The sequence below is a fragment of the Ovis aries genome, chromosome 13 (genome assembly GCF_016772045.2).
Source record: "Ovis aries strain OAR_USU_Benz2616 breed Rambouillet chromosome 13, ARS-UI_Ramb_v3.0, whole genome shotgun sequence".
Taxonomy (NCBI): domain Eukaryota; kingdom Metazoa; phylum Chordata; class Mammalia; order Artiodactyla; family Bovidae; genus Ovis; species Ovis aries.
This window is the reverse complement of record NC_056066.1, coordinates 25008284-25033397: the sequence shown is the minus strand read 5'-3', so window position 1 is coordinate 25033397 and position 25114 is coordinate 25008284. Positions and strand designations below refer to the sequence as shown.

Here is a 25114-nt window from a genome sequence, read left to right as displayed (position 1 = left end):
CCCAGGCCTGTGTGGGACGGTTTGTACTCCGGCACACACAGCGGCCATTATGCCCCTGCAGTGCCCTTCACACAGCTGTGAGCGTCTGTGCCCGAGCCAGCAGAATTCACTCAGAAAGGAGCCACACTGAGTCAGGGCCCTCTTCATCTCTGGGAACGTCCTGGGCTCTCCCACGTTCCTCCTCCCACTTGGCCAAAAACAGGAAGCAGATTGAAGCCTGCTTGGATGTACACCCCTCTGGGCTCTTCAGAGGTGGGGCTTTTGGGTAGCAACTTCCAGCCTCCGTGTGGAATCTCCATTCACAACTTGCCGACCCGGGGTAGGGACAATGATACCCAGTGACTGGAGGTGCCTTTCCCTCAAGCTGAGGGCCTAATCACTGCAAAGCTCTGGGTCAGCAGTGGAGGGGCATCCAGCCTGATCATTCGCACCATGAAGGCTGTGGGTTTAGCCTGGCATGTGGCTCGACAAAACTCTGTGGTTCGAAAAGGTTCCCTTTGGCCCACCTATCAGAGGGCATGCATGTGGGTCATCGGAACGAGAAATACCGGCTCCCAGGTTCAACATGGGCAGCCAGGAGGACGAGGGCAGTGAACTCCCAGACAGAAATCTAGGCTCAGCAGTTGCAGCCACCCCCTCTGTGTGTGTAGATGTGACAGCCTACTGGCCCTCCCTTTGAGCCTGGGGTCAACAAGAGCAGCTCTGGAGGCTTGATCATTCCGTCTTAGTCACAACACCTACGCTGTTGGTTGATAAACACTGGTGCTTGAAGACTTACTTGTATAACATGAACCAACCATGTGGGCTGTTCTTGGGACTGCAGTGCTGATCGTCAGAGCATCTAGCACAAGGAGCCGAAAGGTAAACATTTCCATAAAGCATATGTGTGTGGATATGTATATAAAACTGTGTGTAGACTTATCAGTATCAATCACTAACAAAGTGAGCAGTTTCTCATTCTTTGACAACAAATTTCCAAGTGGGATGTAATTTAAAATGTGAGTTAAATAAATACAGATACGTAGATGTCAGTTCAGGGCCGCACTGGCTACATTTCCAGTTTTCACTGTTCGATGTCACCCTGCGGTTCATTCCCAGAACAAAGAAGGAAGTGAACTTGCCCACTTCCAGCCACAGAATGCTGCTTCTCTTGTTCCCCCAAAGAAAAGAGTGTGAAGATATTGAAGGAAAATGCTTCCCTGGGAAGCATTCATAGGAGTCCGTCACTTTCTCCTGGGACACTTATTCTTTTTCCGACCAGGAAAAGATTCTCTTGATAATCAGCTTACCCATTTCTTCTCCACTCTTCCCTCCCAGCTGTTATTTGGAGGTTGGAAGGACAACAAAAATAACTTCACAGAGAAGACTAAGGATTACTCACTAATTATGTTCCCTTCCCACTCATCCTTCTTGCCAATCTTCAGTTTTGCCAACTTTTTTTAAATATTAAAAAGCAGAAAGAGAAGGCAGCAGAGAATGGGAACAGATGAGGCCTTAAATCAAATGTGTTATCGTGGTCCCAGCAAGGTGTGTTCTCTCATCTAGTGATTGGCAACCTGAGGTCTACTTGCTTAAGGCCAGTGTCTAATAGCAGTAGATGGATCAGCCCCTTCAGGATGGAAGATGCACCATACTAACATTAACTCTTTCATGCAATTATTGTTCTTCAGCATATCCAGTGAAAAACAAATTTGAACAAACACAATATAAAAACCTTCAATGAAAAGAAATCTGTGAAACAATTCATAGGAATGAGTCACTTGTTGAGAGCATCTTTGCAAAACACTTGGGATTTCCCTGGTGGTCCAGCTGTTGAAACTCCTGGCTTCCAATGCAGAGGAACACAATTCCTGGTCAAGGAATTAAGATCCCACATACAGTGCAGCCAAAAAAAAAGAAAAAGAACCACACTCTAAAGTGGAGGTCTTCAAACATTTTTGCTCACAGCTCACCTTTCTTTCCAAAGAATTGAAAAGCTCTGCACTCCCTCACCTGTTTTAAAGATAACTTCCACAGTTTTTCCATGTAAGTAGCCATGGTTGCCAAGGGTGTAATTTCCAGCAGATTGCAAATGTTAATGTTTTAAAGGAAAAGTACACATCACTTTGAAATGTGTCTGATGAAATCTAAACATGTAGACAACTTGATACTCATTTTCATCTGTTACCAAAAAAAATACATGAAAATTCTTATGTAATATCTGGAGACAGTATGTCCTTTATTTTTATTTTTTCCATCTGCCATATAATTTTGTCCTAATGAAATGTACTTTTATCCTTGAAAGTCTTTGATTAGTCACACTGTTAGGCTTCTCTGCAACAAAGTAGGTTTACAAACTGTGCTTCTGGCTGGAATTTGGAAGGAGGATTGGAGATAGATTTATGGTCCAAGGGAGTGAAGCACCCCTAGGAAAATGCTCACCAGGTTGCTTCAGCATCATGCTCAGTGTGAGAGGAGCAAACTGCATGGTGCCCAGGACCCAGGAGTTCCCACCAGTCCATCCCCTGTGAGCAAATGGCAGCTTCTCAGTGGGTGAGAGGAGAAGACAAGTAAAATTTGGACGTGCTGTTACCTTGCAAAACTCTCTGTGAGACTTCAGGAACATGGACTTCCCTGGTGGTCCAGTTGTTAAGAATCCACCTGCCAACGCAGGAGACACAGACAGGTTCAATCCCTGGTGTCAGAAGATCCCACATGCCGTGGGGCGACTTAGCCCCTGCACCACTGCAGAAGACTGTACTCTAGAGCTGGTGCTCTGCAACAAGAGAAGCCACCCCGATGAGAAGACCATGCACCGCAGCTGGAGAGTAGGCCCCGCTTGCTGCAACTAAGGAAAGCCCGCACACCCCAACATCAGGCTCTGCTTCCCCAGAGCGGCAGTGCCTTCAGCGGTTGCCTGTGTCAGTGGCAGCTAATGGGAGCAACCTCGACCAGGTATCAGGTCTTCTGCTCAACTGAGGTTGAGGGGCTTTGCTGCAACTTCCCGGGCGATGTCACAGATGGCCAACACAGGAAAGACTTGTTTGCAAACCCATGTGAAATACCATCTGAGTCCCCCTCGAAAACATTGGTATGAACTTTCAAGAGTCCCAAACAAAAGTACTGCTTTTCACTCAACACAGCCCTCTTTTGGCCTTAGATACTTGAGGCCTGTGCAGACTTGAGGTCTGACAAAATTTCTCCAAAACTTCCAGAAGGTCCAGTAGATCATTATAAGATGAGAAGTAGCTTGGAAATAGAAGATCCTGAGATGGAGGGTATCAAGATGGCATCTGAGTTTAACCCAAAGTGCACTCCAAGCTATGAGGGTTTGCCTTTACACAAACTGGGACTTTTCCAATATGGGTGATGACCTGATCTAATTAAGGGAAAATGGTGTTAGTGTAGGTCAAATCAGTACAAAATAGCAAAGGAAAACAGAAGTTAGCCTGTTAAGGCATCCCTCCCAAATCTTACACAAAAGGAGAAAGAGGGGCATTTGTTGATAATCAACTAGAAGTAGAGAGATCCTGCCTGGAAAATAACCATGACTATAATGGAAGGGCACTAAGCTGAGCTTAGTTTTATTTTTGGAGTGTCTGAAATTCTCTGAATGAGAAGTCATAGAGGTGTGCCAAGTATCTTACTAATGCCAAAGTCTCCATCCTCTCCGCACAAAATAGAGGGGGCAGGCAGGAAGAGAATCTCTGTGCTCTAGGAAAGATTTCATGCTGTAAGATTGAGGCGCTACTTCTAGCAAACCACCAGAGATTCAGAATCAGTAAGCAGGTGAGCCTGGCCAAGAATGTGTTCTGAAGAGAACTTGCTGTATCCACTCTTGAGCTCCCTTTGGTTTTTTTCCCAAGAAGCTGAGAAAACCTTGGACTGTAATGGCTCTGGGCTGGGAAAGCATTCAGGTTCCTGAAAACAACTCAGCATGGGTGTGGTCACGTTCTTAGAAGCCCCCAGACTTTGCCCTCCATGGACAGGTGACACCCTCAACCCCACTGTGTCAACCCCACTGAGGCTGGACGAGGCGATTCTTTGACTCTGTGCCAGCGGTCCCCAACCTTTTTGGCACCAGGGACCAGTTCTGCAGAAGATAAGTTTTCCATGGACCAGGGCAGGGGGATGGTTTCAGGATGATTCAGGTGCATCACATTTCATTCAGTTCAGTTCAATTCAGTTGCTCAGTTGTGTCCAACTCTTTGTGACCCCATGGACTGCAGGACGCCAGCCTTCCCTGTCCATCAACCAACTCCCGGAGCTTGCTTCAGACTCATGTCCATTGAATCAGTGATGCCATCCAACCATCTCATCCACAGCATTACATTTACGGTGCACTTTATTTCTATTATTATTACATCAGCTCTACCTCAGATCACTAGGCATCAGATCCCGGAGGTGGGGGACCCCTGTCCTACAGGATCATCACCAGGGCCTCGCACATCCTGGTGTCACCCACACAGAGCCTGCCTGGGGAGGGGAATCTGGGAGAGGGGGTTTTGGACTAATAATCATGGGTAGCTGAAGAAGGAGGGAAGAATGGGCGTATAGGACTTCTGTGATCGTCAAAACAATTTTGTATGTACTAATGTACTCATCTGCTCTGTGTTACAACACTGAGAAGTGTTTACTTTACAGATGAAGAAACCAAAGTTTATAAAGCTGTGAGAAATTGAGTCGGGGTAAAGTTGGAACTTGGATCTGACAAACTCTTGCTCCTGGGCGCTCTCCAACCAATTGCAGTCCTCCATAGGGAGAGGAGTCAAGGGGCGGTCCCCTGTTCCATATGCTGGTCTCTGGCTCCCGAGTGAGGGCCTCCTGCCTGCCAGCGCCAGCCTTGGGCAAGGGCTCAGGGCTGCAGAGAAGCCGCAGCGAAAACTCATTTCTCATGAAAACTCCTCGTCCAGACCTGGAGCTGGTCATGAACACGTTGCATCTATTTATAGAATCAGATAAGGAAGGGGATTTCCTGAAGAGAAGGAAAAAGGAAACCTAGGGATGTCACGTGGGCACCCGAGGAGTCCCCTGGACCCTTTCTATTCATGTGTGGAATACTAACTTCATCAGGCCAACTCGAACTTTCACCTTGGAAATATTGACAACAATTTACATAGAAAAGGAACAAGGTGGGGTCTTCAAATATGAGTCTCTCGTTTGTCATTTGAGGCTTGGTTGCTAAGGAATCAGTTCCACATCTTGTGTTTGATCAACAGCTGTGACTCCAGACTGTTCGGTTTTATTTTTCCTCTACTGAGTCTCTTTAAAACCAAAGTAACAATCCCAACATCTTTCCATTTGTAATAATAACAGCCATATTCATAGCTGCAAATTATATAGTAATTACTTGGTGGCTCAGTGATAAAGAACCCACTTGCCAATGCAGGTGACATAAGAGACGTGGGTTTGATCTCTGAGTGGGGAAGATCCCCTGGAGGAGGAAATGGCAACCCACTCCAGTATTCCTGCCTTGGAAATCCCATGGGCAGAGGAGCCTGGTGGGCTACAGTCCATGGGGTTGGAAAGTCAGACACAATTTAGTGCCTGAGCACACACACTACTGAATTTCTTTAAAACTGAAGTAACAGTCCCAACATCCTGCCATGTGAAATAACAGCCATCATCATAACCAACAATTATATAGTACTTACAATGCATGAGATATTATTTTAATTTTATTCCCACAATGACCCTATGATCTGGTTACTATTGTACCCTTATTTCAATGTATCCCCATTTCAGCATTTCATAGATGAGGAAACTGAGACATGAGTATCTTGCCCAAAGTCACAGGAGTAGAACCAGGATGCAGACCTCTGCACTTTGGCCCCAGTGTAGGTACCTAACAAGTCTACGAGAGATATACTACAGTTGACCTTCAGTATCCACGGGAATTGGTTCCAGGACAACCTATCCCCCAATCCCCACCCCTGCAGATACCAAAATTTGTAGATGCTCAAGTCCCTCATATAAAATGGCTTAGTATTTGCGTATAACCTGCACTCATCATCCCATACACCTTAGGTATCATCTCTAGGTTTCTTGCAGTATATATATAATACAATGTAAATTGTTGTAAATACAATGCAAATGCTACGTAAATAGTTGCCAGTGTGTGGCAAATATTTGCTATTTGGAAATTTTTTCCAAGCATTTTTCATCCATGTTTGAATCCATGGATGCAGAACCTGGGAATATGGAGGGTTGATTGTTCTCTGAATTAGAAGGGTTTCAGATGCCTCATCAGTAATATAGCACAGCTGTCTTAGCATCATGATATCAGTATCTTTCTTCTTGTGCTCACTCGTGTCCGACTCTTTGTGACCCCATGGACTGTAGGACGTCTGTCTCCTCTGTCCATGGGATTTCCCAGGCAAGAATACTGGAGCAGGGTGCCATTTCTTTCTCCAGGGTATCTTCCCGACGCAGGGATCAAACCTGCCTCTGCTGCATCTCTTGCATTGGGAGGCAGATTCTTTACCACTGAGCCACCTGGGAAGCCATCTTTCTTGCCTTTGCTTAAATTGTAAAGAAAGAAAGAAAAGAAAAGAATTCAGAATCTAGTGCCCTTATGATGAAGTAGCATCTGGTCTCTACAGTTAACTATCCTAATAATCTATTTAGGTCAGATTTGCAGGCTGACACTCAGTGTGTCTCCTGGCTCTGTACTCATTGATCAAAGTATGTAAAATAGTAGATGATTTCATTGTTAGCAAGCAAGGAGGCATTGGTGAAGATAGCAATGGGTGAGACTTCAGGCAAGAGGGAAAGGCTGGAGTTGATTGCTGTCATTTGTATCACTTGCTGCCGGCAGGCAAGGAGTTATGTTTACTAAAGAAAAGAGACAGGATATTCCTAATTCTTTGCTCTGTTCAGAAACATTTCCCCAATAACTCCTTCCATAGCAAACTATGACCATTTTTGTTTCAAAGACCCACTCTAAAAGCTCATTAGACTTCTGGTGAAATATAGTGAGTTTAACACAAGCCTATACACCTAATAAAATGTCAGTTCTAGAATGTCAGGGATAAATATGTCACCGGTGCAAAAGACCAAATGGATGATAGAACATCTCCTTAGATTTTAAAAAAAATGGGTAAAATGTAATGCAGGATGGAGACCTAGCCACCTAAACGCCTGCAAGTGTAAACAACAAAGAACAGAGCATCAGTTTGCCCCCAGGGAGCCCTAGAAAGCCTGGTCTTGAGGTCATCAAGTATTGTGGAAGGTTGGTGAGGCAAGGAGCTGAAAACATGGATAAAAGACTGCATACGCAGTGCAGCCGCTCTGCTTTTCTCTGTATAACCAGACAGACTATCTGCCCCCCATACACATGCACGCACACACCGACACGAAACAAGAAATTATCTTCAATCTGAGTCTCTTGATTTAAAAGGCCTACGGCTTCCCAGGTGACTCAGTGGTAAAAGAATTCACTTGCCAACACAGCAGATGCAGGTTCAACCCCTAGGTTGGGAAGATCTCCTGGAAAAGAAAATGGCAAGCCACTCCAATATTCTTTCTGAAAAATTCCATGGACAGAGGAGCCTGATGGGTTACAATGCATGCGGTCGCAAAGAGTCAGACACGACTGAGTTACTAAGCACACAGTACAGCACCTCCCACAAAGGACCCAGACCAGAATCATCCCTGGGAAATTTCTGAACATCAAAAACCAAAAGAAATTCCTTAAAATGTCGAGAGAGGAAAAATAAAAGCATTCACGTAACAAGTATCAGGCATCAAAATTACACTGAATTTCTTCATAAGGATAGTAGAAACAAGAGGTCAATGGATCATTACCTTCAAAAAATAGGGATTTTTTTTTTTCTTATCAAAAAGTACTATGCCCTATCCAAATTATCAGGGTCTTTTTAGATCTTGAAATCCTCAAATGTTTTGCCTCTTTCTCAGAAAAACATTAATTCTGTTTTTCAGAAAAATAAGGGAGAAAACCAAGAAACAGAAATTATAGGAACCGGAGGATCCAACAGAGGATGACAGCTGGACAGACCTAGAAAGAAGTGACCTAGGTAGGAATAGGAAGGAGGGAAGGCTCCAGGGAAAGGATCTGAATTTAAACCATAATGACAGTACTGGATTGTTTGGAAAATAGAATCCAGAGGCATATTACAGAGCTAATGGAGTAGTTAGAGTTCACAATTGTAAGAATTAAGAAAATAGTCAATAACTCCAGGAACATTTTAAAATTTGAATAAGAAAGCGAACATAATGATGCAATTCTACTTAGCTCAGCCAAAAAGGAACCACATGTACATAATCATAACAACAAACTCCAAGTATTGATTTACTTAAAAACATAAATAGGAAGATATAACTCATATAAGTTGCATTATAAATTAGAATGGGAACTGCCGTTAGATTTCTAAAACTGGGTTCATAAGGTTTTTGTTTCAGCGATTTTATTATAAATTTTGTTTAGTTTTTATGTTGTATTGAGACATAGCTGATTAGCAATGTTGTGACAGTTTCAGGTGAACAGCGAAGGGACTCAGCCATACCTATACCTGTATCCATTCTCTCTCTAACTCCCCTCCCTTCCAGGCTGCCACATAACACTAAACAGAGTTCCCTGTGCTATACAGCAGGTCCTTGCTGGTTATCCATTTTCAATATAGCAGTGTGTACATGTCCATCCCAAACTCCCTAACTACCCCTTCCCCCATCCTTCCTCCTGGCAACCACAAGTTCCTTCTCTAAGTCTGTGAGTCTGTTTCTGCTTTGTAAGTAAGGTCATTTGTATCACTTCTTTTTAGATTCCATATATAAGGGACATCATACGATATTTCTCCTTCTCTGCCTTGCTTTACTCAGTATAAGAGATTGGCATCATAAGTTCTTTTAATAAAAGTTGAAATTAAGGATAATTCCTTAAAAGGCAGTGTGGATGTGTCATCCCAGACATCTAGGGCGGCAAGTGCCATGGTTTTGTGTTGTTAATCTCTGCAGGGATTGCTACACAGAGTAAAATGGATGAAGTGAAAGAGTAACGCTTATAAGACAAAGTGCACAAAAATTAGAAAAATCAAAAAGAGTTCAAAGACAAGAGAAGGTAACCTGCAGTTTATACTTGGCTTAATTACTGAAATGATGACATAACAGTCTATGAGGGATTTCAAAAGATAGTTAACGTAATTTGGAGAGTTTATTCTTATTCCATTTAAATATATGTGTATAAAGGTAGCATCTTGTATATATACATATGCATATATATTTATAAGTATGTGTATATATATATATATATATATATATACATATGTATATTTTACATATATTCCAGAATGTTCACAGTGATGGATGGGTATTATGGTGTTGATACTGGTATTGTGAATGATCTGGAATTTCGGCTATGTGCTATTATTGGTATAGTTAGGAAAAAACAGTTTTAAAATGAGTTCTTTTTATAAAGACTGTTTTTTGTTTACTCTCCATTTTGCATTTATAAAATTACAACATTTAGAATTGGAAGGGACAGGAGAGTAAATTAAGATGGTAAGCTGAGCACAGATTTCTAAAAATGACAGAAAGATGACATGTTTAAAATAACAAACCCACAATATAACGGAAAAATAAGACAAGATATTCGTGGTGGACTAGAAATAAGGAATTCCTAAACAAGAGAAGGCAGGCAGGATTGGAATGATAGAGGAAGATATTTTTCAAAAAGCAAAAGTCTGTTGTAGAAGGAAGAGGTCATCGGGAAATGCTCTAAGCCTCCAACACCAAGCTTGGAGGTGGCAGTTATGAGAAGCAAGAGGGGAGCCCAGCGGCTGATGTAGAGGTAACTGGTTACAGAAATACAGTAGGAGTGGTCAGAGGGTATTAGCCCTGACCCCCTCCCTGCCTGTAGGCAGGAACAATGAATGACAGCTTTGGAAGAATACTTTGGAAACATCCGAAATGGGGAATCTCTATACCTAGAACATTCACTACTGGCACACCCCACCTGACAGTGTGTCCCATTTCTGCTAGAGAATAGTAGGAAGCAAGAAAGCATTCATGGGGGACTTCCTTGGTGGCCCAGTGGTCAAGACTTTACACTTCCACTCAGGGGAAGAGGGTTCAATCCCTGGTTGGGAAACTTAAGATCTCACATGCCCGATGGTGCAGCCAAAAAGTAAAAAATTATAAAAGAAACCATTCATAGACAGGATCCAAGGAGATTCCAGCTACAATGATGAGCTTCCTGCTAAGGTCAATTATTTGAAAACAAAGCAATCCTGCAGTATCCTGAATTGTGGTACCAATCTAAAAAAGTGAAAGTACCACTGGAAAAGTGTCCTCTTCTGAGGACAGGGACCTTCTTCTTGTGAGAGAGAACAGGATATAACATCCCTGAAACCAACAGCACTTTTTTTTTTAATGGAAATTATTAAAGGCTTGGAAATAAAAACTATGATGGTCAAAATAAGAATCTGCAGGATGGAGTCTGTATATTCCTTTCTACTGATTTCCTGACTGCCTCTTCATGGACAGGGAGCTAATCTTATCAAGCAGTCTATTCCATTGCAGGTGAGCTCAAATTTAAAAGCTGAGCAGTTCTCTGTTAAATTGAATCTTGTCTCTTTGCTCTCAAACCCTTTGGTCCCAGGTCCTCCTCTGGAGCAAAACTAAGCTGACTTCTTCGTCTACAAGGAAGCCTTTCAAATATTTGCAAGCATTTATTATGTCTCTCTCTTCAGTCTTCTTGTCTCCAAGCTAAAACAGTCAATTCATTCAACTGTTTTTATCTGACAGCTTCCAGATTTTCTTCTTCTGCTCTTGATTATTCTCAATACCTAGGATAGAGGCTACTTAAATCAGGTCTGGAGTAGCACAAGATGTTTCAGATGTGGCCTAATTTTCCCACAGCAATATTATTACTTCCTCTGGTTACTCAACTGCTATTAATAACATCTAAGCTGACATGAGCATGGTGCTTTCCTTGAAGAATTCCAGGAAATGAGTAAGTAGGTCTGTTTCTCTCATGTTTAATATCTGGATCTCTCTAGTAAATATTTAATAACCAAAAGTTTGGCTTCAGAGATTATACTAGATGCTGTTGGGATTTCAAGAATGAATGCCGCATAGTTGCTGCCCTCTGGAAGCATACAGTTTAATAGGAAACTTAAGATACATGTATAAATAACCTCCAATGTAGAAAGTATAAGAAATGGTGGAATAGGACAGATACAGAGCTAGGGGATCCAAAGGAGATATATAATCTAAAACCAAAAATCTTTCCTGATAAAAATGTATCTCAAGAAGCTGAGGTCAGAGTTCTCATTGCCCAGGTTCCTTGATCAGACTTTGCCTTGTGTTCTCTTCCAGGTACCAACTCAATTCAGTCCTTGGTATGGGGTCCTTGTTATTCATTTTCTGTTTTTAAAGGTTTTATTGGAGTATATTGTGCTTGTTCTCAGATGTGTCCTACTCATTGTGACCCCATGGACTGTAGCCCACTAGGCTCCTGTGTCCCTGGGATTCTCCAGGCAGGAATCCTGGAGTGGGTTGCCATGCCCTCCTCCAGTGGATATTCCCCACCCAGGTATTGAGCCTGTATTTCCTGTGTCTCCTGCAGCTGGATTCTTTACCACTGAGCCAAGAGTATAGCTGCTTTACAGGGTTGTGTTAATTTCTACTGTACAGCAAAATGAATCAGCCATAGATATACATGGATCCCCTCTTTTTTGGATTTCCTTCCTATTTAGGTCACTATAGAGCACTGAGCAGCATCCCCTGTGCTATACAGTAGGTTCTCACTAGTTATCTGTTTTATACATGGTAGTGTATATGTGTCGACCCCAATATCCCAATTCATCCCACCACCCATTTTCCCCCTTGCTGTCTTTTTTTAAAATTTGGGTTTTTTTAATTGGAGGATAATGGCTTTACAATCCTATATTGGTTTCTGCCATATATCAACATTAATCAGCCATAGGTATACATATGTCCCCTCCTCCTTAAACCTCCCTTCCACCTCCCACCCCATCCAACTCCTCTAGGTTGTCACAGAGCACCAGGTTTGAGCTCCCTGGAAAGTGAAAATGTTAGTCACTCAGTCATGTCTCACTCTTTGCGACCCCATGGAGTGTAGCTTGCCAGGCTGCTCAGTCCATGGAATTCTCCAGGCAAGAATACTGGAATGGGTTGCCCTTCGCATCTCCTTTGAGTTCCCTGGATCATATAGCAAATTCCCACTCACTATTTTACATATGGTAATATATATATTTCAGTGCTACTTTTTGTTTTAAAGTCTTTATTGAATTTGTTACAGTATTGTTTGTATTTTATGTTTTGCTTTTTGTCCACAGGAGGCATATGGAATCTTAGCTCCTCAACCAGGGATAGAACTTGCATCCCTGCATTGGAAGGCAAAGTCTTAACCACTGGACTGCCAGGGAAGCTCCCCCCTCCCCAACTCCTTGTTGTCTTTAAAAAAACTAAAAATAGAACTACCATGTGACCCAGAAATCCCACTCCTGAGCATATACCCAGGGAAAGCCATAATTCCCTTTCTATTCTTATTGTTTCCTCCTAGGCTAGAAAATAGTCTAAGAGGCCTGGGTTTAAGAATGAGCCTTTCCAGTGAACTCATCTCTAGGTAAATGTCCAAAAATATTGAAAGCAGGAACTCGAGTAGATACTTGTACAACCATGTTCATTGGAGCATTATTCACAGTGGCCAAAATGTAGAGGCAACCCAAGTGTCCATCAATGAATGAATGAATAAGCAAAATGCTGAATATTTTTCAGCCTTAAAAAAGAAAATAAGGACTTCCCTGGTGGTCCAGTGGTTAAGACTCCATGCTTCCACTATAAGGGGCATGGGTTCCATCCCTGGTTGTGGAACTAAGATCCCACAATGCCAAAAAGTAAACTAAAAATAAATAATAGAAAAAAATTTTTAATTAAAAAGGGAAGTAATTCTGACACATGCTGAAACATAGGTGAACCTTGAATATATTATTCTAAGTGAAATGAGCCAGTTACAAAAGAACAAATACTGTATGATTCCACCTATATGAGGTGCCCCACAACAGTCAGTTCATTGAAACAGAAAGCAGAATGGTTGGCAGGCAGTGGAGCAAGGTGGGAATGGGGAGTTGGTGTTCAGCGGGTACAGAGTGTCAGTTTTGCTGGATGAAAAGGATTCTGGAGGTGGATGGTGGTGATGGTTGTACAATAACGTGGCTTTATGTGATGCTGCTAAACTGGACACTTAAAATGATTAACACGGTAAGGTTGTGTTGGTAACTTATTTTATTTATTTATTTATTTTGGCTGTGCTGGATCTTCGTTGTTGTGCATGGGCTTTCTCTAGTTGCTCTACTCGGGCTTCTCGTTCTGGTGGCTTCTCTTGTTTGGAGCCTGGGCTCAGTGGTTGTGACACACGGGCTTAGTTGCTCCATGGCCTGTGGGATCTTTCTAGACTAGGGATCGAACCCATGTCCCCTGCATTGGCAGGTGGATTCCTAAGTACTGGACTACCAGGGAAGTCCCAAAATGGTAAGCTTCATATTATGTGTATTTTACTACAATAAAAAAAGAGTCTGCGTCTTCTTGGGCCTTAGATATTATAGCATTCAATTCTTCATCCCTTTTCCCAACTCTGAGCCACAACTTTGCTCTTCCTTCTAAGGCCTGTGTTAACTTAGAGGTAGTCAGGATGCAGGGCTGTCTCAGGGCTGCTGTAACTGTAACACTTGTTAACCAGCGTGTTCCCAGAGTAGGGACTTGTCCTCTGGGACCACAGCCAACTCACTCACGCTAGAATCTTCTAGGGCTAGACTCTCTTGCCATGTGGGGATCTCATCTGCCCACAAACCTGCCTGGCACAGCCCATCAATTAACCAAGAGCATGTTTGGCTTTGGTCTGGCCTGAGCCTGAAGTGAAGGGTCTCTGCCCCAGCCCTGCCAATCTAGCATTTTCCACAGAAACTCATTTTGAAGGAGGCTCTTTGCCCAGCATCTCGTCCTCTATTCTCTGGAGAGGAAACCATCTCAGAGTTACCTACTCAGGAGACAAGCCAACAGACTTGAAAAAACAGAAGTGATTGTGTTGTAAAGAGCAGTCTCTTAATTTATGTTGACAAAAGTTGTTTAACATGATGCTTTACAGTTTATGATTATTTGTTTATTTAGTTTATTTATTTATGATGCTTTATAGTTCACTAGAGACTGCCCACAGTTCACTCAATAGGAGGCCATCAGCAGATAACCTGAGACCTTGGCTCACCTCTCAGCTGTCGAATCCTTACGAGGAAGGGTGAGTCTTCTCAGGAAAGAAGAGTTATTCATTAATCAGTAAATATTTATTGATATTAATGGGATGATTACCTGGTGTGTTATAATAATAGGGTTATGATAATGAGTCTGTGATTGAGTGGAAATCCACTGGTCACAGGTCCATAAACATTCTGCTTTTAAAAAATATTTATTTATTTATTTACTTATTTATTTTGGGCTGTGCTGGGTCTTTGTCGCACACAGGCTCTCTTTAGTTGCAGGGAGCAGGGGCTACTCTTAATTGCCGTGCACAGGCTTCTCATTGTGGTGGCTTCTCTTGTGGTGGAGCGCAGGTTCAAGGGTGCGAGGGCTTCAGGAGTTGCAGAGCAACCTAGTTGCCCCAAGGCATGTGGGATCCTCCAGGATCAGGGGTGGAGCCCATGTCCCCTGCATTAAGAGGATTCTTCTTCCTTGGACCACCACGGAAATCCAGCATTCTGCTTTTGTACGAAGACTGTTTCACCACAATATTATAGACCCCAAAGCAATTATATCTCCCGGTATCCAGGGAGCCCACAAGGGCATCCATGGGCTGCATTGTATCCCCTCCCTCCAAGTTCATATGTTGGACTCCATACCCCCAGTACCTCAGAATATATTCAGAGATAAGATCCTTAAGGAGTTAACTAAGGTCAGATGAGGTCACTAAGGTGGGCTTCATCTGATCTGGGTAGTGTCCTTATGAGAAGAGGCGATTAGGACACAGACACCCACCAAGGGAAGCCCACATGAGGGCAAAGGGAAGAGACAGCTCTCTACAATCCAGGAGAGAGGTCTTTGACACCTTGATCTTAGACTTTGAGCCTTCAGAATTATTAAGCCTAACAGAATTAAATTGCTGTTGCTTAAGCCACCCAGACTATAGTATATTGTAATGACAGCCCTAGCAGTCACACCCTCCATCACAGCCAGTCCACTCCTCTGACGGCTTCGTAATCCCATTCGCTTCCGTAACATCATAGTCAAGGCATTAGGACTCAACTGCTTGGATTCACGAAGGAGCCAAAGGAACACACAGCTCATAAATCTTCCTAACAACACAGCATACCTTAGGAAGAAAAAAAACAACAACAAAACATGGTGGGAGGAGGTGGGGATGTACCAAGTTACAGCTCTGCAAGCTGTGGATCTATTAAAGAAGCATCTTTGTTATTAGTCATATTTCCTCCCGGAGTAGGGCTCTTACAGCTTAGGAAGGCTTCCCGGAGCTGGCACTGTTGCACTGAACGCTGAAGAGCCAGGCATCTATTCGCCACTGTTGCAAACAGTCCACTGAGATTGTGCAGCCTCTAAATAAGGACTTCACGTTGATTAGAATGTACATGAACATGAACACTCCCAAACTTCTGTCCCAAAAGAAGGATGCCATTTCCAGCAGCCAGAGAGCGTAGGTGGTTAGCTCGAGTTCTGCTTTCGCAAAACGTCTGCCTTGTATTTCTCTTCCCTTCACAACCACCTTCAACACACCCCAGTAGAGGAGCCATATGGTCACACTGCCTCCTCACCCTGGCCATGCCAAGATTCACTTTTGCTCCTTCAGGAAACATTACAGCCCCTAGGCTGAGATGCCTGGAGGATGAATCTTTGCCTTAAGCATGATTCTAGTGCCATGGACCCTACCTATTGCCCACATTTTCTTGCCAGGATTGGGAAGTGTTTTCTCAGCTTTTCCCTGATTTCTGAAGCTCTGTGCCCCATGTGCTTCATCTGCTACAGCCCCTCCACTCTGGATTTGCCCATGGCTGCTCTGCTGACACTTGGATATTAGCTTCCAATTCTCATCTGCTCACCTGTACGGTGCCCAGGAGTTTTCCCAGTTGAGGCTTACAAGCCTGTCACAGGTGCCCTGGTAAACACAGACTACCTTTCGAGACACAGTAACAACTCCTAGGCCAAACAAACTCTTTGCCCTTTTTTTTTTTTTTAAATCTATTTAACTGCCCCAAATCTGGCCAACATTTGAATACTTCTGCCTTCTCATCTTACCAAAGGAATCTTTGTGCTCAACTAGGGGGAAAACAATTTTGATTTTTTTTTTTTTTTTGCATTTTTCTTTCTTTTTAAAAATTAATTTATTTTATTAGAGGAGAATTACTTTACAAAATTTTGATATTTATTGAAAGCGAGGAGACTTCCCTGGTGGTACAGTGGTTAAGACTTTGCCTTCCAATGAAGAGAGTACAGGTTCGATCCCTGGTCAGAGAGCTAAAATCCCACATGCCTCATGGCCAGAAAACTAAACATTAAACAGAAGCACTGTTGTAAAAACTTCAATACAGACTTAAAAAAAAATCTTCAAAATAAGAAAGCTGGGCAAAAGATTCCTCCCTAATGTTGTCTGCCACTGATAGCAAACCAGAGTATGTTCATGCTGGAATATATGTTATACCATAGCATTCCAAGCATCAGAAAACATCATTCACAAAATATAAACTTAAGGCTAAGAATGCTGCTTCTGACCTCTGCTGGGAATCACCGCTTTCTGTCTTGAGGGGTCAGTAATCACCTTTCTTTGAAACTGACACTCATCTAAACCCTCACCAGCTCTTAGGCTAGATGATAGGTGTGTTCCTGCTTCCTCCTTTCCTAGTTGGCCACCTACATGCTGAATCACCTAGGATTCTGGGATGCTTTTCTTTTTCCCTCCACCTCTCCACACTTAGGACTTTCTGATTGCACCACCTCTATTTGCCAGAACCGGAGGCTTGAGTGTGCAGAGCTGTTTGTGCCCAAGGCTGTGCATTGTATGCTGGGAACAGGGTGGACGTTGCAGGCCCCTGCACCTGCCCTAAGGAACACTAATTGCCTGCTGAAAAACGGAGAAATAAAAAATGCCCGAAGGACGACGCCAGACCCATTGAAGGATAGAATCCTTAAAGCACAGCTCCAGAAACTTCAGTCTTTTAAAGAAAACAGTCTTTTTCTCTCCCCCCAGTTATTTTACTTCCTTTGGCTTCTTCCTGTTCTCTTAGACCATTCTAGGATCCATCCTTCCCAGACCTGAACAAGGCATATCAAGCTAACATACACATGCGCACACACACACACACACACACACACAGGCACACACAGACACACAGACACAGCCCAGAATCAAGGTCTCTGCTCTTGTCAAGTTCAGGATTAGCTGGAAAAGCCCTGCCTTTCTGGTCTTGTCTCCCTATCATGAAACACCATTTTCCCCAGACATTGTTGTAATCCATGGCCATTCACCAATCAGAAAGCCCAGTGGGGTGATATTTAATTCATGTCTGTCAATCACAACACAAAGAAAAGTCCTTCAGCTGGCCATCGAGAGAATCCTCTGCTACAGAACAAAGAGTCCGTGGGGATCTGTGGTCCCAGCCTCGCCTTGCACTCAGGGGCAGACCCAGCAGCACTGCTGGCCCTTGCCTGGTTTCAGAATAATTGTGGCTTTGGAAGCAGCTAGGCAGATTAAAGAGATTAAGTCCACAGTGCGTCCCTTCGACACAGTCAGGGGAGAGGAATATTGGGACTTTCATGTTTTAGCTCTTCAATCGCAGATCAGCATGTCCTTGGCACTGGACCTCTGCATCGAATCCAAATATTTGAATTTTAGAGTAATCGCCATCGCCCAGCCCTCTGCACGGGTGGTTGTAGGAGCTCCGTGGTTTTTACACTGACATATCAGCAAAACAAAGCGGCTGAGATACGAATCTAGTGTATGAAAATGAAAAAGCTTCACTTCCCCACTTTGCATTTATCTTTGGAAGTTAGAGGGATATGAATAATAAATAAATGAAATGAAACGCTTCCGTGGCAATTGTGGGTAACACAAACACAGGATTTGAAGGCAGCAGCTGGACAACAAAGGAACAGTGCCTCAAGTTCAAGATTAGCTCACCAAAGCTTTTTTTTTTTTTTTTTAATTCTCCAAAAACAGTCACGTGGAAGTACAGTGCGCTTCCTCCTCTCCCTGCTTCTCCTGTACCAGTCTTGGAATCAAAATGATTTTTATGTTGTCACTACCTATTGGGACTTCAGTAGAGGCTCCTTGGTAATGCAAGCCACATATCTTTTTACTGCAAGGATCCTTTCAATATATCTTATATATTATTCATTCCAAATACTTTCACATTTGTTCACTCAATTTTAAGGAAGGTGAGGGATATTTTATCAGTCCTTTTCTAGGCTTGTTTTACAACTGGAAAAAAAATGCAGTAAGGGAGGGTGATTTAGAAATAAATGAGGGGGTCTCACTGGGGGAAGAAAAACAGAAGCCAGTGGTTTGGGGGAATGGGTAAATACCTGGTTTTGAACCTCACCCTTCTGATTCCTGACTTTGGCAGGATCTCTAAGTTCTTAGATCCTCAGTTTTCTTCCCTGTTAAATGAAAATAATTCCTTTCTTATAGTAATCTCACTACAATTAAACCAAGTAACACAGGTAGAGACCTCCAGGCACACAGTTCAGTTCAGTTCCGGTCACTCAGTCGTGTGCAACTCTTTGCAACCCCATGGACTGCAGCACACCAGGCTTCCCCGTCCATCACCAACTCCCAGAGATTGCTTAAACTCATGTCCATTGAGTCGGTGATGCCATCCAACCATCTCATCCTCTCTTCATCCCCTTCTCCTCCTGCCTTCAATCTTTCCCAGCATCAGGGTCTTTTCCAATGAGTCAGTTCTTCGTATCAGGTGGCCAAAGTATTAGAGCTTCAGCTTCAGGATCAGTCCTTCTAAAGAATATTCAGGACTGATTTCCTTTAGGTTTGACTGGTTGGATCTCCTTGCAATCCTAGGGACTCTGAAGAGTCTTCTCTAACACCACAGTTCAAAAACATCAATTCTTCCACACTCAGCTTTCTTTATGATCCAACTCTCACATCCATACATGACCGCTGGAAAAACCATAGCTTTGACTGCTGCTGCCGCTGCTAAGTTGCTTCAGTCATGTTTGACTCTGCATGACCCCAGAGACGGCAGCCCACCAGGCTCCCCTGTCCCTGGGATTCTCCTGGAGAGAGAATCTGGAACACTGGAGTGGGTTGCCATTTCCTTCTCCAATGCATGAAAGTGAAAAGTGAAAGTGAAGTCGCTCAGTTGTGTCCAACTCTTAGTGACCCCATGGACTGCAGCCTACCAGGCTCCTCCGTCCATGGGATTTGCCAGGCAAGAGTACTGGAGTGGGTTGCCATTGCCTTCTCTGTAGCTTTGATTAGACAGACCTTTATCGGCAAAGTAATGTCCCTGCTTTTTGGCTCTTAGAGACAGTAGTTTCTTTCTTAAACCAGTGGCACATTGCCCATAGAGTGGGAACTTGCACCTCCAAGCAGGACGCCCTGGAGCCCTGGGAGAGCGCCACTGATCCTGGCAGCTGACTGGCCTTGCGGGCTTGGCTCCCTAGGCTGGATGCCCATGGGCTCCCTACCTGCTCCAGCAGCAGCAGCGGGCCTTGCAGAGGTTCCTCTGCCTCTCCTTCACTGGATTTGCTGCCTCTCCCATGGGTGGGGAGGGGTTTGGGGAAGGAGTTAACCCACTGAGACCAAGAGCCTTCTTGCTGACCAATAGGCTTCTTCTAGCCTATTAGCCTAGGCTGCAATTAATATTTCAAAAGTAGAAAATCTCCAGGAAATCTGCCTTTCACATGTGTCTGCCTTACAAATGCAGAAGCAACAGCAGTGTTCAAGTTTTTTAAAAAATGCACCCTGGAGGACTTCACCCTGGTTCAGACTCTGCCTTCCAGTGCACATTGGGATAGCCAGGATTTGCTTCAGGCTTGGGCTTGGGACTTAAGACCCATTTAGCTTTTCCAAAACCTCTGTTACCTCAGTGGTAAAACGAGGTGCTTGAATGAGAATATTTCCATTTATGAGCTCATTCCTTACGTAGCCTCTGTGTTTAACTACTGTAAACTAGGGAGAATAATGGGGCTTCCCTAGTGGTTTAGACGGTAAAGCATCTACCTGCAGTGCGGGAGACCTGGGTTCGATCCCTGGGTGGGGAAGATCCCCTGGAGAAGGAAGTACCAACCCGCTCCAGTACCTTGCCTGGAAAATCCCATGGACAGAGGAGCCTGATAGGCTACAGTCCATGGGTCGAAAAGAGTCGGACACAACTGAGTGATTTGACTTTCACATGTAAGTTATTGTGAGGCTTAAAGGAGGTAATCCAGGTAGTAGGTGTAGATCTCAAGCCACAAATTCTGATACAAAAGAAATACATGTGTAATTTTTGAAAAGTCACATATGCTCTGAGCCCTAAGCCTCTGGGTTACTGGAAATTTAACTTTGAATCTTCTTGGACCTCTCTGCCCACATCCCCAGAGTTCCAGGGACTTCCACAGTGCCAGCATGTCGTTGGGGGTGAAAAGGAAGAGATTCTAGCCCAACTGCGATGTCTGTCGCCCTTGCCCACATGAGCCTTTTACCTACTCTCCTGCCGTGCTTGTATGGACTGAAAACAAATGCACAGCCTAAAAGTTGAGAATTATATTTTATTCAGCAGACTGACCAGGATGAAAGCCCAGGAGTCAGCCTCTTATATACCTCTGAGGAACTGTTCCAAAGAGTTAAGTGAAGAAACAGGATATATAGATATTTTTGCAACAAAAACCAGGTAGTAGAAACATCAAAGAATTACTGTTAATTAAAACCCAGACGTCTCCAGTTAACAAATTTAGTGATTTTCCGTATGGGAAGATACAAGAGGCTGAGCTCGTTGAAATAATTCTTTTGACATGCACCTTAGTTGTCTATGGAGAAGGAAATGGCAACCCACTCCAGTACTCTAGCCTGGAAAATCCCATGAGTGGAGGAGCCTGGTAGGCTACAGTTGGCCAGTATCCTGTTTTTCTCCATCCTGAATCCCCCTCAGGCTGCACTGTTGTGATGGCTGCAGTGGTTGATGGCTTGATGACCAAGATGTCCTTTGTTTGCTGATATGGCTGGTGACATTCTTCACCCATGCTTGAGAACAGCCAATCTTGACTATGAAACTGCACACCTCAGACGGGGACTTGAATCCACGCCTTTTAGTTGAAATCGCACGCTTGGTCTCAGAACTTAATGAAGCTCAGTTTCTTGATGTCTCAGCAAAGAGAGAATTCAGTGAGAGACAAAGTGATATGTAAGATTTACTTAGAAAGATACACATTTCATGAGCTTCCCTGGTAGCTCAGCTGGTAAAAATGCAGGACACCCCTGTTCGATTCCTGGGTCAAGAAGATCCCCTCGAGAAGGGATAGGCTACCCACTCCAGTATTCGTGGGCTTCCTTGGTGGCTTCAGTGGTAAAGAACCTGCCTGCAATGTGGGAGACCTGGGTCAAATCCCTGGGCTGGGAAGATCCCCTGGAGAAGAGAATGGCTACCCACTCCAGGATTCTGGCCTGGAGAATTCCATGGACAGAGGAGCCTGGCAGGCTGCAGTCCATGAGGTTGCAAAGAGTTGGACAGGAATGATTAACTTTCACTTTTACACATTCCATAGACAGAATGCAGTTCATCTCAAAAGGCAAGAATAATCCTGGGAGAAACACACTCCACAGAAAGAGTATGGGCCATCTCAGAAGGCAGGAGACCCTGAAATATGGGGTGGTTAGTTTTTATGGGTGGGTAATTTGATAGGCTAATGAGTGGGAGGGTTATTCCAACTATTTTGGAGAAGGGGCAGGGATTTCCAGGAACTGGGCCACCACCCACTTTTTGACCTCTTATGGGCAGCCTGGGAACTGGGGTGTGTCATTTAGATCCTAACACATTCAGTTCAGTTCAGTTCAGTCACTCAGTCGTGTCTGACTCCTTGTGACCCCATGGACTGCAGCATGCCAGGCTTCCCTGTCCATCACCAACTTCCAGAGCCTACTCAAACTCATGTCCATCAAGTCAGTGAAGCCATCCAACCATCTCATTCTCTGTCATCGTCCCCTTCTCCTCCCACCTTCAATCTTTCCCAGCATCAAGGTCTCTTCCAATGAGTCAGTTCTTCGCATCAGGTGGCCAAAGTATTGGAGTTTCAGCTTCAACATCAGTCCTTCCAATGAATATTCAGGACAGATTTCCTTTAGGATTGACAGGTTGGATCTCTTTGCAGTACAAGGGACTGTCAAGAGTCTTCTCCAACACCACAGTTCAAAAGCATCAATTCTTTGCTGTTCAGCTTTCTTTATAGTCCAACTCTTACATCCATACATGACTACTGGAAAAACCATAGCTTTGACTAGATGGACCTTTGTTGGCAAAGTAATGTCTCTGCTTTTTAATACGCTGTGTAGGTTGGTCACAGCTTTTCTTCCAAGGAGCAAGTGTCTTTTAATTTCATGGCTGCAGTCACCATCTGCAGTGATTTTGGAGCTCCCCAAAATAAAGTCTCTCACTGTTTCCATTGTTTCCCCATCTATTTGCCATGAAGTGATGGGACCGGATGCCATGATCTTAGTTTTCTGAATGTTGACTTTTAAACTACTTTTCACTCTCCTCTTTCACTTTCATCAAGAGGCTCTTTAGTTCTTCTTCGCCTTCTGCCATAAGGGTGGTGTCATCTGCATATCTGAGGTTATTGATATTTCTCCTGGCCATCTTGATTCCTACTTGTGCTTCATCCAGCCTGGCATTTCTCATGATGTACTCTGCATATAAGTTAAATAAGCAGGGTGACAATATACAGCCTTGATGTACTCCTTTCCCAATTTGGAACCAGTCTGTTGTTCCATGTCCAGTTCTAACTGTTGCTTCTTGACCTGCGTACAGATTTCTCAGGAGGCAGGTCAGGTGGTCTGGTATTCCCATCTCTTGAAGAATTTTCCACAGTTTGTTGTGATCCACTTTGGTGTAGTCAATAAAGCAGAAGTAGATGTTTTTCTGGAACGCTCTAGTTTTTTCGATGATCCAACCGATGTTGGCAATTTGTAATGCTAACACATTACAGAGAGCGTATAATGAAGTTCAAGGTCCACTGGAAGTTGAATCTTCCGCCATGTTGGTTCTAACCAGTTTTTGTCATAATGTCGATGGCTACGTCATTCTCTTAAAGGTTGTGCCCAGCCCCCTTCTCTCCTGTTTCTGTTAGCCTGGGAAGTCCAGTGCCTATAGTCTCTTGCCCTCTCTGAAGTTTTGCCCACTCCACAGGTCCCTGCCAGGAAGCGGTTCTTCCCTGGGGCTCTGGGACCCCTGTCTTCCAAACACTGATAGTAAATCCCCCACCGCTATGCATGGCAGGAGAGACCTTCACAGTTCAGGTAGCTCCCTGTTTCCCAGTACTTCTGCTGTCTTTTCACAGGTGTCCTCTGCACCAGCCATGCTCAGGAACCGCCTGCAACTCTCTGTGTCTGCCATGATCTCACATGCTTTACAGCTTAGCTTTTGCTGTCCTTTTTGTGTAGACTCTTCTCCCGCCCCCTCCTCCCAAATTAAATCAGCTGTTGTTCATTCTTAAGCTTAAGCTTGCTCGTTGCCTCATTGAAGAAGCTTTATTTTATCTGCCTCCAGACATGCTGTGCTCCCTGCACGGATGCACCATGGCCCCCAGCCTATTGCATTGCTGTAGCCTGAGTACAGGTCTCGTTTTCACTGCTCGTCTCAAAGCAATTTGCTTTTCACCTGTGTCGTGAGCGCCTGCCTGAAACACAGTGTGTGCCCAGTGTAGACTGATGTCAACTTTCTTCTTAACTGCAGCCCTGTCTCTTAGCCTTCCTCTTTCCTCTGTTCTCTCCTAACTGCCCTTGCCCTCTGCACTTGACTCCTTGGCAGCACTGTCCACATTTGAGCCATTTGCGTTATTAATGTGACTACCGGGTGACCACAGACTTGAATGAATTACATGTTCCCACTCCCTGCCTTCTAATTACAGAACCAGGAAGGGATCTCAGTCGTCAATCAGTCCAACCTCCCATTTAGCACAGGACCTACTCTGTGGATGGTTCTTCAGTCTTTGCTAAAATAACTCCTCAGGCTTTTATAGTACATGGATATAATGGCAGCGTCATGAAAAACACCAGCAAGTAGGGTGTGTATTACCAAGGAGACATCCTGGCATGCAGAAGCTGATTCACTCCATGGATGTGAACAGGGCAGTCCTGAACCAATAAAGGCACAGAAAAAAAAGGGGGGAGCATTCTATTTTTTTTCAGCAAAGCTTATTTTTCTTTCAGATTATGGACCAGGTGAAAAGGATGCTTGACTACCTTAATCTTGTGGGTTGTGGGGTGGTTTTGGCTGGGGTTCTACAGGTGGAACGGCTACAGCCTTCTGCTCAGTCTGCGAGGAGCCTTTGTTATCTCTGCAGCGAGTTTTGGACTCTGACAGTTTTTGAAGAAGAAAAAAAGAGGCAAGGACAGTGGCTCTTTGTGTCTCTCAAAGGCAGCACTGTTTCTTCAGGCTGGCACGGCCCACGGACAACGTGCTGCCCTTCATGCGGGATTGTTTTACTGCCCTGACGCATGGACTGCCCGGTGCCAGCCTTCTTGTAGGAGAGAAAGGCTGGATGCCCCCTGCGATGCCAGGACAACTCACAGAGCAGCAAATTGAGATCACCTTCTGATGATGACTGTCAACAATCCCTCCTCATCCTCTCTTCGCGTCCCTAGGGAGCAAGTTTCAGGGCGTGCTTCCTGTTACCTGACTCACTTCGGGCTCCTGTTGCCTAGAGGTCCATGGTGGTCTTGACCTTAGAAGTGAGTTTCTAAAGAGTTCTCTCACAATTCCTCTGTTTAGATTCATTGTCAAAAGTTGAAAGTCAATGAACAGTTCTATCTTTGGAAATGCTTGCTTGTTTTATTTTAAATTGAAGTATCATTGATTTACAATATCAGTTTCAGGTATACAACATAATGACTCAATATTTTTATAGATGATACTCTATTAAAAGTTGTTTTAGGGAATACTTA

The 25114-nt window shown here is 44.0% G+C and overlaps 1 long non-coding RNA gene across 1 annotated transcript in view; it reads left to right on the top strand.

Moving 5' to 3' along the window:
* Positions 1-25114, top strand: part of LOC105611292 (uncharacterized) — a 57042-nt gene that overhangs the window by 3769 nt on the left and 28159 nt on the right. Inside the window, exon 2 of the long non-coding RNA XR_001044385.4 lies at positions 1-24901. This is a non-coding gene — a long non-coding RNA (uncharacterized LOC105611292). The remainder of the gene's footprint in view (positions 24902-25114) is intronic.